The sequence below is a fragment of the Ostrinia nubilalis genome, chromosome 13 (genome assembly GCF_963855985.1).
Source record: "Ostrinia nubilalis chromosome 13, ilOstNubi1.1, whole genome shotgun sequence".
Lineage (NCBI taxonomy): Eukaryota > Metazoa > Arthropoda > Insecta > Lepidoptera > Crambidae > Ostrinia > Ostrinia nubilalis.
Genome location: NC_087100.1, coordinates 15,557,749 through 15,570,512, shown reverse-complemented (window position 1 = coordinate 15,570,512; position 12,764 = coordinate 15,557,749). Strand labels below are relative to the sequence as shown.

Below are 12,764 nucleotides of genomic sequence, written 5' to 3'. Positions count from 1 at the left end.
TGACTTCGGTAAAATGATGTGACGTGAGGTGCCAAACAGCAGAAAATGGCGGAGGAAATACATGATTTAGCATGAATTATCATGAATAATATTAACTACTTATTTACCTCTCAGTGTCTTGAGGCAATTTAAAAAAGTACGTTTAAAAGTGTGTTTTTATTATTATTTAGGCAGTTAAATGCTGCACAGTATTTAGTACACCATTTTCTTTATTTTCTTCCATCATACACAAGAATACGCGTGCGTGAGTCAATGTTCGCTCGTATGTGAGGCCTTGTCGAATAGTATCCTGTAGGTGGGCCATCGTGCGTGTTTTGTTTTCGATGTAAACTCGCGGAGATGAACAGGCCTGGTAAGTTTTAACGCCGGTCGTTTCTTGAGTAACGATGACGTCATCGATCCACAGAGCCTGCAGGAGCAGTATGACGCGTTACTACAGATGTACGGCGAGAAGGAGGAGCAGTTAAGCGAGGCGCGCCTCGACCTCGCCGACGTCACCGCGCTCTACAAGGCGCAGCTCGCCGACCTGGTCACTCTGAGACAGCAGGCCAGGTAGCCGCCCATCGCCAGGTAGCAAAGTCAAAGTCAAAAGGACATCATCCACGTTTCATATATTTTTGGTCCAAAATCAAAAGTGCCGGCCAACAAAAAAAAGTGCTGTATTCTGACAGAATACGTCTGCCTTAGCATTTATTACTATGGCACCAAAGCCGTAGCTCCACTGTGCGTCGAGTATTTGAGATCTAAAAGTCATCGACTATTCATACATTTTTTGTTCAAAATCAAAAGTGTCGGCCAATAAAAAAAAAGTGCTGTATTCTGACAGAATACGTCCGCCTTAGCATTTTTTACTATGGCACCAAAGCTGTAGCACCACTGTGCGTCGAGTATTTGAGATCTAAAATTCATCGACGATTCATACATTTTTTGTTCAATATCAAAAATGTCGGCCAATAAAAAATAAAGTACTGTATTCTGACAGAATACGTCCGCCTTAGCATTTGTTACTATGACACCAAAGCTGTAGCACCACTGTGCGTCGTAGTATTTGAGATCAAAGTCAGTCGTTTCATATATTTTTAGAACTCAAATACTACGATGCACAGTGGTGCTACAGCTTTGGTGCCATAGTAATAAATGCTAAGACGGACGTATTCTATCAGAATACAGCACTTTTATTTTTTGGCCGGCACTTTTGATTTTGGACCAAAATGGATGATGTCCTTTCTTTATTTGTTTAGACTAATAAATACACTCGGCATCAAATAAATCGCACCTCCCGCGACGAGCACTTATCAAACGTATGCATCCCCACTTCCCACCAACATTGGTACCATTTGAAAGCCTAGTTCTAAACTTCATTTCATTAAAGGAAAAGTTTTTACCCCAAAAATGTGTCTTACAAGGATCCAGAGTCACTTCTTCAAAAAATAGGTTACGCTATAGCCATTTTTTATGACTATAAAACTGTTAAGTTGGGATTAATCGCTATCCATCTGTTAAAGAGGACACGTGAGATCTTTATTTGGTTTTATAACCATAAAAATTGGTCTAATTGATCCCAGAGGTGAGCCCAAAGTGAGGTCTATTTTCAAGTCACATTTATGGTATATGTTAATCATTTATTTAGAAATGAAATGTATTTTTATTTAAGGATATTTATTGGGCTTTCAAATAACACCAATATTGTTGGGGTACCATTGTTGAGTGAAACAAACAGAAGCTAGTTTGACACTGGTTTATTTTTCTTAATAATTATGTAAATCTATGGTAAATCTATGGTACAAAAAAGTATGTAAAAGGCTTATAAAAAAGGTGGTCGTGAACATGGCCCCCGGCGGTGTAAGCACCAGGTTTAGGGTGAAACGACCAGCTTGGCCAATTTTTTTACGGGCCGACGCAGGACACCCCCTTTAGTTTGAACATCCACTACCCTAACTATCCGGTCCTTGCCGGGGTAGGTAGCAACGATGCGGCCACGTGGCCAACAACGCCTGGGTAGAGTCCCGTCCACTATGACCACCAGATCGCCAATGATGAAGCTCGCCGAAGCCGTCGGTGAAGAGCGGCGAGGGACTAGGCTGGGCAGGTATTCTTTGGTGAAGCGCTGCCAAAAATGGTCGGCCAGACGCTGTGCCTTCCGCCACTGTGCCCGGCTGGACAGATCGGTGTCATCGAACGGCCGTGTTTGCAGATCGTACGAAGGGGTGCCGATAAGGAACGTAAACGGCGTAAGCGCCTCCTCTGCATCGGGTTCCGTTGACACGTGAGTCAGCGGCCTAGAGTTAACTATAGCCTCTGCTTCAAGGAGTAGGGTGTGGAGTGTCTCTTCTCTGGGTGACTGTTCTTTCAAGGTTGCGGATAGCGCAGACTTGACGTTCCGTACCAATCTCTCCCAGCATCCACCCATGAAAGGAGCCGACGGCGGGATAAATTTCCACTGTATCCGCTTGGTGGTCGCGAACTCATAGACTTCCGCTAACATCTTAGAGGCCCCAACGAAAGCCGTCCCATTGTCAGAATAGATGCAAGTCGGGCAGCCTCGACGAGATATGAAGCGGCGTAGGGCCATTATCGCAGAGTCCGCTGACAGGTTATCGACGATTTCCAGGTGAACTGCTCGGACAGTCATACAGGTAAAGAGCGCGACCCATCTTTTCGCATGCTTCCGGCCGATCGTGACATTGAGAGGGCCAAAATAGTCCAAACCGACGTAGGAGAATGGGCGCTCATAGATGGCCATCCGCACGTCTGGTAAGTCGCCAATGGGCGGCGGCACAGGTCTAGCCTTCCATACTCTGCAACGCTGACATCTTGAAGCCACTTGTTTGACGGCAGATCTCAGGCCGGTGATGTAGAACTTCTGGCGCAATTCGTTGACGACGAGTTCATTGTTTGGGTGAGTGCATCGTATATGGTAGTCATGAATCAACAATCTTGTTATCTGATGCTTTCCATCAAGGACAATTGGGCGGGACTCAATGGCATCTGAAGCGGATGTGCGACCGGATAACCGTAGAAGACCGTTACAGACGAGCAAGGACACGTTCTTAAGTTTACTTAATCTAGAAACGGGGCGTCCTGCGTTAACACAAGCAAGCTCTTCGGACAATGAATCGCGTTGTACAGACATGAGTAAATGATGCTCTGCCGAATTTAAGTCGTCGGCTGATAAAAGAGGTAATTTTCGATCGCAACGAGGCGAATTTAGAAACAATTTAGAATTTAGAGGTAATAAGGTCCTAAACATTTTTGCCGACTGGTGTGCTCGAGCTGTGGCTCTGAGCAAGCGAATCCATCGGCTGAATCTCCGATGGTCTGCGACCACAGGCGAAAGAGCCGGGGATTCTGTAGAAGGTACAACCAAGCATTCAACCATTTTTATTTCACTTGTGGTTGAAGAATCAGTGTAAAGCGGTTCGCGGGGCCACGTAGCTTCCGGTGAAAGAAGATAAGTCGGGCCAGTGAACCAACGTGAATGTAGAGAGAACTCCGCTGTATCGCGCGTGGCGTCGTCAGCAACATTTAAGCCACTAGGAACATATCTCCAAGACTGTACATCAGTAAGATCCGAGATCTCGGCTACACGAAAGGACACGAATGGCTTAAATGTGCAGGCGTCGCTACGTAACCATTTCAGCACTGTAATCGAATCAGACCACAGAAACGTTTTAAAGGGCTTATTTTTGTGAGCCTCAATAATGTAAGCAGCAAAACGCGCGCCTATTAACGCCGCCTGAAGTTCCATTCTCGGAATAGTCGCTGGTTTTAGTGGCGCGAGCCTAGCTTTGCCTCCTATAAGCGCCAATTTGACTGAACCATCCGATAAAACAAATCGCCAGTAGGCAACGCAAGCGTAAGCTAGCTCGCTTGCGTCGCATAAGACGTGAAGCTGACTTTCTATAACTTGCGTTCCCTCCGAATAACATCTGGGAATATCGCTCCCTGATAAGTTCTCAAGTTCCCGGAACCACGACTGGTATTTTAGAAATAACCCCTCAGATAATTTTTGATCCCAATCCAAACCTAACTTCCATGTCTTTTGGAAAAGAATTCGACCCTTTATAATAAGAGGCGTTATCAACCCTAACGGATCGTATATCGACATAAGTAAAGACAAGGCAGAACGTTTCGTAAGCGTTGGGGGAAATTTCGGGATGGACTTAAGAAAGGACAAGGAGTCATCGCCAACAAGCCAAGTCAATCCCAAAACTCTAATGCGCGATGGAGAAGACGGACCTAACCCTACCTCAGAGGCTTCAGTGGCGCGGAGGTCTAAAGGTAATAAGGTAAGAGCTTCAGCATGATTAGAGACCCAAGATCGCATTTCAAATCCTGCAGCCTTATGGACGGTGACTATTTCCGAAGCTAAGCGAGCTGCCTCTTCTACACTATCAAAGCTTTCAAGATAATCGTCCATGTAATGATTTTCTATAATGGACTGAGCAGCTTTCGGATAAGAATTCTGAAATTTAAGAGCATTTTTGTTTTTCAAGTAGAGTGTTTACACGGGCTAGAAGTTGCTCCAAAAATCATAGAAGACATCCTATATTCTAAGAGAGGGGACTGAGGGTCATCCCTCCACAAAAAGCGCTGAGCGTCGCGGTCCTCAGGTCTAATTTTTACTTGTGGGAACATCTCCCTTATATCCCCCGTAATAGCGATCTTACCTTCTCTGAATCTCATGACAATAGCAAGCAGGGGTTGCAGCAAGTCTGGACCTGATAAAAGCATAGAGTTCAGGCTCACCCCGTTACATTTCGCTGCCGCATCGTGCACCACGCGTAACTTCTTTTTGTGTGGGTGTACAACCCCAAAATGCGGGAGGTACCACGTGATGTTACCAGTTGGTGGTCCAGAGCAAAGCTCCGCGTATCCTTTGTCAATCATACCCTGAATGTTCTGTTTATAGGAAGTCGCGTAAGTTTTGTCTTTAGCCATTTTAGATTCGAGACTTTGAAATCGGGACAGTGCTAGGCGCTTACTGTTGGGGATGATCTTAATGTTGTCCCGCCATAGAAGACCAGTTTGGAAGCGACCAGAGGTTAACCGCACCGTAGTCTCATCTAGAATTTCTATAGCACGTCTATCGCTAGGACTGCTATGAAGTTTCTTTTCTATGCCAATGGAGTCTAATTTGTAGTAGTTTTTAACCAGATGTTCCAAATTATTGTCCAACTGGTCATCTTCAACTTGATTTACATGATTGACCAATTCTACCGAACTGGCCGTGTTGCCCATAAAACCAAAAAGTACCCAGCCCAAAGGGGTAAGGGCAGCGGCAGGCTCAGATTTTGTACCACGACGTACGCTTTGGGTCAAGAGAAGATGCCAGTTGTCCGTTCCTATAAGGCATGTTGGTTGAGCGTCCCCATAAGCTAAGACGTCGGCTAAATCTGTAAGGTGACTGAATCGCTGGACATCATCAAAGCTGGCAGTTTGCGCGCTGAGATTGAGATTGGGGATAGAACGAGCGCGAATCTCGAAAGTGTCTGAGCTATACCGGCCTCTCACTTTAATATTAACAAAAGAGACGTCCGACAATTTAGTGAGACCCCCGATGCAATGAATTCTCAGAGGTTCTCTCGGTCCCTCATCCTCTAGTGCATTAGCAACTGATCTATCCAACAACGTCGCGGAACTACCGTCATCCAATAGCGCAAAGGTATCGACACTACCCTTTTTACCTGAAAGCGTCACGGGAATAATTTTGAGTAGCGGTTGTCGCTTACTAACGATCGGTGCAGCGTTATGCGCTACGATGGCAGCTTGCTCTTCCGGTTGAGTCGTGGAAGCCGACAGGTCGGACCTAAGCTTGTGAAGTAACGTATGATGTCTACGATTCGCCACGCAGCCATCAACTTCACATTGCTTTTTACAGTTTTTATACAGATGAGAGCCCTTCCTTAAACATTTGCGGCAAACCTTATTATCCATGACCCACTGCCACCGATCATCTACACCAAGCGATTTGAATCCTATACATTCGCTTACCTCGTGCGTACCGGTTGCGCAATATTTACACAATGATTCGGAACTTTTTGGTTGACTAGGCGAACTAGACGAAACTACATTCTGATAAATTTTGTCTTTGGTCTTGACAGGCTGACTTTGACTTTTGACAAACGTCGGCTCTGACATGAAAACGCCAAATTTCGTTTGTAAATATGCTTCGTTTTCCAAAAAGTCCGACAAAATTTCTAATTTAAATTTGCCAGAGCCAACTCTTGCCGCCGCAAAGTCAGCCCATCTAGACCTGAGAAGCGGGGTCAATTTAGTAATGATGGAGTTGGATAACTCTGGCGAGGCGAGATATTCACTTTGATTGAGTAGGCGAACTAGATCAATACAATTGCGAACACGACAGGCAAAAGTATTCAATTCGCGAGAGTTGTCATAAAGACCGAGTTTAGGAAGGGCTCTTACCATGGCAAGCTGGTGAAGAATGATGACTTCAGGCTGTGCAAATCTAACCTCAAGAGCCTTCATTATCTGGTCCGGATCATCAGCAGCAACCAAGCGCACTGCGACGGCCTCCTTAGCAGCTCCACACAGTGCAGCGCTAAGTCTGGCGACATTTTCACTTGGGGTGAAGTGTGCCTTCGACTGGTCGTACGCCTTCTTGAAAATGAACCAGTCCGCGACGCGCCCGTCAAATTTAAGGAGTTCGCAAACCTGTGTAGGCCGCTTGAGGTCCGCAATTGCGTTAGCCAGCTGATAAATCTGTGTACCCTCATGATCAGTCTTTTTATTTTGGTAGCAATTACAATGATGTTCTTTACGTGTGCCTAAATCTATGTGTTGTGTGGTTGGCTCAGCTGGCACAACTAACGCTGATTGCGAATATGTAGCCATTGGTAGCGCTGTGTAGACTCCACCCGCAGTGGCGGATGGCGCCGGCCGTGGCGGTGGCTGCGGCTCCGCAGGGACCGGTAACGCAGTGTAGGCGGCTCCATCTGCTGTGGCGGGTGGCGCCGGCCGCGGCGGTGGCTGCGGCTTAACGTTAGGAAACGGTTCCCTGTCGAGTAATGCATTAGCGTTATAATCTGTGTCCTGAATTGTCGACTGTGCCAGCCAACGTTCTACGCTCGACCTAGAATTACTAAGAGACCTTTGAGAGGAGCTGGCTGCTATGGCGGCCAGCTCGGCCTGTAATTCCAAGTTAGCAATATCACACTCACGTTCTCGCTCGCGCTCAAGCTGGGCACGCTCGCGCTCAAGCTGGGCACGCTCTCGCTCTGCGTCGAGCTGTGCTAGGCGTCGAGCGTGCTCCGCTTTTGCAGTTAAAATGCGAGCCTTCATAGTATTGGTAGAGCGATTGGAACGCGCACTCTTAGGAACTGATGTAATACTAGCGGGAGATGGTGTCGTAGACGGGCCCGCCGTCTCCGGGACGACGCTGGAGGCGCCGTCTTCCGAGGTCTCCGCTTCCGTTGTAGCAGGGATAGTAGCAGGGGGCACTGCCACGCCTGCGGCTTTACCTTTGGATCGTGTTATGGGCATATTACAATATTAATATTTTTCCTTTTCTTCTGACACCAAATTATGTTGAGTGAAACAAACAGAAGCTAGTTTGACACTGGTTTATTTTTCTTAATAATTATGTAAATCTATGGTAAATCTATGGTACAAAAAAGTATGTAAAAGGCTTATAAAAAAGGTGGTCGTGAACAACCATGATTGTGTCAGAAGAAAATCTTTAAAGTTCGCGTCGCGGAAGGTGCGGTTTATTTGATGTTGAGTGTAGTTCTTACAAATCGTCATTTTGCTCTTAAGGAGCCTCTACATGTCTCATAATCTTTTCACCCTACCAGCGCTTCGAGACCAACATTTGGCAAGTGCTGAGAAGAGAAGAACCGCCCACCAGCCCCGCCCATGCAGGCATACAGCCGGTTTTGAGATCTCCACACTACCATTAACTATGGTTCTATAGTCTGGTCCGTGAGCACGTAGAATTTTGTCCAATGACCCCAAGCTACCCATCCTTATCGCTCGCGTGTAATTATGTTGATATCGCGCTCGCACACTCACTGCGGGTGCCAGTCGCACAGTCGCGACAACAATATAATTACGCGCGAGCGATAAGGATGGGGTAGCTAGGGGTCATTGGACAAAGTTCTACGTGCTCACAGACCGGGCTTTAGCGCTTGACTCACGTCTGTGCATGAGATATGGGAGCGGCACGGGGTGACGTTGACGTAATTATTATGACGTGACCGAGCGTACAGATCAGTACGGCTAGTACGAAAAACTTTCGAGTTCGAATCGTTTGCGTATTCGAATCGCCATCAAAAAATTTAGTACGAAAACTGCAACAGCGCCCTTGTGAACGTGTGGTAAAGTGAACTTAGTATGAGAAATGGTTGCACGAAACTTATTTTAAGAAGCAAAATTGACACGTTATCGTTTAATGAGGGTTTTCGCTATTGAAAAATCCGCCAGATGACAATACGTAGACGGGACGTCCAAATGCTGCATGATTGGTGGATTTTGACATATCTGTCAATGTCATGTCAAAAATAACCAATTATGCAGCATTTGGACCTCGCGTCTACGTATTGCCATCTGGCGGATTTTTCAATCGCGAAAACCCTCATTCGAAGGTTAAGTATCGAATTTTGTCGAATACGCAAACGATTCGAAGACAAAAGTTGTTCATTCAAGAAGTACTGAAGTGTCGCTGACGTTTGAGCCTCAGAAGCGGGTTCCCGTGCCGCTCTCATACCTCAGGCGTGAACCGAGTTCAGCGCTGAACCTGTAACACCGAGAAAACAAAATCTCAGATTGCTCGTATTCATCGTCGCCACGTACCACGGTGGATCGAGCCCATACAAGGTGTTGGACATGGTGCTTTAAATGCAACTACTTAAAACAAGATTGATTTGCATATAAATTGAAAGATGAGACTTCATTCTATCAAATATCACTAATATCAAGTCATGATCTACTATCATAGTTATGTGGTGCGACCGTAAAGTGAACAAAGTCAAAATCATGGATTTTCTGACTTCTGTTTGTATTGTCAATTTATCCAATTTCGTTCACTGGTTTTATGTTATTACTTATTAATGTATTATCTTATACCTTTATCTTAATCTGTGTGTTAAAATGAGTGCCTAAAAAACTTCTAGCTTGGCTATTTTGACGTATTTTTAAAAGGTATTTTTTTTAATGAAAACTGCGTGTTTTAGTTGACATCTTGGGCGATCTTTAACAAACCATGAATGAGAGATGATAGATGACAACGTGGGCGATATTATTACTCAGTTTTTAGACCCTTATTCATCCCTATTTTCGAGAAAATCACAAAAAACTAAATAAAAGCGCCTCATTTTTCCGCATAGCAAAATTAACTTAGGTAAAATTCGTTACACTAAAATAATGTCAGGTAAACCAAAGATGTTTATTTTGGTTTATGAGTTGTTTATCGTGTGCAATTCAGTAAAAATACTCATTAAAATGAAAAACCTCAAGTCAAATAGAGATTTGTATGCATTATTAAAAACCACGATGAAAGATCGCGCTAGTTCTTTAGCTAGGATACTAGAGCTGTTTTCGCATACACTCTCTTCAGATAAACAGAGGTAAGTACTAACGTAGTTAATACTTTATGAACATAAAGAAATACTATAAAACAGATATAGTAAAAAAATCATATTGTCATCATCTCAAAAGATTGTCGTTGAATTTAGTACATACCATACATACATTTTGTATGTATTTTTTTCTTCATTTATGATTGTGTTAGGTAGGTACTGAGTTACACATTTTATTTATCAGATAACTATAAAAAAAAACAATAATTTCATTGACATTGTTTGTCGCAAGAAGAAGTAGTGTCATTATAATGAGCACCAGTTTTTAGCTACAAACGTAGATTGGCTTAGGCAATCTGTTGATTGGAGTCAGTTTTGTAGTCCGCTAAGTCCCTATAAAATTGCATTAGTATGTATCTAACAGCTAACAGAATATAAAATCAAGCTCGACAAAATCGAACAAAGTGATTGTGTGCAATGAAAAATCAGGCGTTTGCAAAAACATTTCTTTCATAAGTTTAACACTTAATGAGAATAAATTTAGAGTATTGTTAGATTATGTATCTAACAGTTAACAGAATATGAAAACAAGCTCGACAAAATCGAACAAAGTGATTGTGTGCAATGAAAAATCAGGCGTTTACAAAAATATTTCTTTAATAATTTTAACACTTAATGAGAATAAATTTAGAGTATTGTTAGACTATGTTACTCTTTAAATATGGAAACAGACCAAAATGAGTGAGTATTTGCTTTTAATTGAACAATAAATACAAGTTTTTCATCACTATATTTTAAGATTTTTTTTCACTTATATTAATTGCCATCTAATAAGTAAAATCTATCACATTAGAAAGATAAACTTGTCAACCTTACACTGTAAAAATTTGAAGTTACTACGTTGACGCAATCTCATTTTATTTTAAAAACACTGAGTAAGGAAGCGATGTCCAACGCTTTGTATGGGCTCGATCCAGTGTGCGTACCATCGACAACAGTGTTAACTATCCATTACCTGTCATGTCGTCTCGTTCTATCGCAAAGAATCGCCATTTGATGAGAGCGAGAGCAAAAACGGAAATGGATAGTTAACAGTGTGGCCGTGCGTACGACTCGGTTTCTTAAACGAACGACAGATAGTTTTAAAACCTATTATACAGCTTTAACAGCCTCAAGAACACCGCAAATGAAACTGCCTCAAAATATAGGTAATTAAATCAATGTTTTACAATATCACAGATGTCAACGGGTTTCAAAACTGCCAATGTTACGAAATTTGCCAATAGTGCCTCGGTTAAATTTCTTATGTATGCACACCAGTTACGTAGCTTAGCTCAAGAAACAGTGAAAAAGTAACATACATAATCTCTTATCAGTTAAACTAGTACTACATCCCGTTGGCTGCCGCATTACATTACTAAAGATATGTAGTCGTCGAGGGTTACGCTGTTCATAAAGCTTCATTTAGATATTAAATTATGGAATATTTCGGATCATCGATATTATAAGCACAATAAATATTGATAGAAGTGTATTTGCCATAACCACATTTTTAAATAAAATTGTGTAATATGTTTGCATATATTGACATGAAAGTAAATTGTTAAATTTAGGAATGTTTAATTTTATTGTAATCTCGGCCGCAGACTAAAGATTGCCTGTCAACACACGTTTTAATGACATTTCTAATGCCAACTTCTATTTAATTCGTATCTGCATTTTATTAGTTTAGTCTTTAAAGGTATTTATGTACTTTCTCATGGGATTTACAGATCATGTAAAATAGCTGTATTATTAGAATATAAAGAAAGTACTACTAAAATATTATTACTGGATTATTATACGCGCCTTGTGTTGAGCGATAACCTGCCAATTAGTTTCTGTAAATGGCGCCACTGGCGAGTGTCAGAAACTTACTCGACAGTGGCGCTAAGTGTACGGCTAGCACGAAAAACTTTCGAGTTCGGATCGTTTGCGTATTCGAATCGTCATCAAAAGATTTAGTACGAAAACTACAACAACGCCCTTGCCCAACGCAACAAACAGATTTCAATAAATGATAATGTGTCGGTAGCAGGATAACGTTCAACGCACCGGCGACATCATCGATATTTCTCATTATGTAAATAGCTTTTATTGTGATAGCCTGTCGGGCGGTTTATTGTAAGGTGCCGTGTCCTTAGTTCCTGGAGGATGAAGTATTGTTAAGGGATGTCGAGTCTTGTGTATAGTTTCTGTATTTCAACCACGTACTTTGTAACTTGGCAACTTATACGTCGCACTTTGAATGAGTTGCATCCTGTTTTACTTTAAAATTGTTTGTTACATAATTTCTCAAGTTTTCTAAATGTAAATAATATGCCGCGGCATAAATAGTCATCATATGTAGCAATACCTGAAGCCAGTGGATTTTTACGGACCTGACTAAGGTTCATAAGCAAAGATGTTATTCAGAGCAACGATATTTCGTTTTGCATACTAAAATCAGCTGGACAAAGGTAATGCTTGAATATTATACGTGTTAAAATCTAAGCAACAGACGTCTTTAACAATGTTAACGAGAGAAAGTAGCGTACTGATGACAAAAACATCATAACTTTTGTGAGGAATGTTTAAATTTTAAAATGGTTCATGTTATTTGGTCTACAAAATTATTGTTTTTAATTTTATTGTTGGTGGCTAGTCTTTCATAGGGTATAAGGTTCTGGGCTATGTTGACACATTGGCGGAGGAAGAACTTGGAAGCGCCATACTGCTCTCGCGCAGTCAAAAGCGAAATGCCGTCCATTTTGTAACAGCATCACGTTTGGAGGCGTAGTCTGTGGCGCCAGTATCGCGGAGGGCTATTCTTTTAGCGCTCACCAGTTGGCGCCACTGTAGAGTTATGTCAATCGCCAGTGGTGCCAACTTTTAAGTATAAAGGATAGCCCTGATTGGTCGACTCGCTTGGTTGTCTGTGCTTTAGTTTACCAATGCTGCAGCACTTCGTAAATGGCAGGTAGTCTTGTCATGTTTTGCTTTTATAAAATGGCGGCACTTCCGCTCGTTAGAGGAAGGAATAGTATTTTTTACTTTATGTATTTATAATTAGCGTAAATCCTGCGATATAATCAATTATAAATTATATGTTTTATCTTCAGATTCTATCCTAAAGGTAAATGATAATGTAAATAAATAAATGACGAATCCATTACATTTGTTTTGTTTGAGGGTAGAAATGAAAGTCCA

General features: G+C 42.4%; 1 long non-coding RNA gene across 1 annotated transcript; it reads left to right on the top strand.

The window, feature by feature from the left end:
- The first annotated feature begins 409 nt into the window (after positions 1 to 409).
- LOC135077755 (uncharacterized) lies at positions 410 to 8,241 on the top strand. Its single transcript, XR_010258499.1, has 2 exons — positions 410 to 570; positions 7,815 to 8,241. It is a non-coding gene; the product is annotated as an uncharacterized LOC135077755 (long non-coding RNA).
- Positions 8,242 to 12,764: the final 4,523 nt, after the last annotated feature.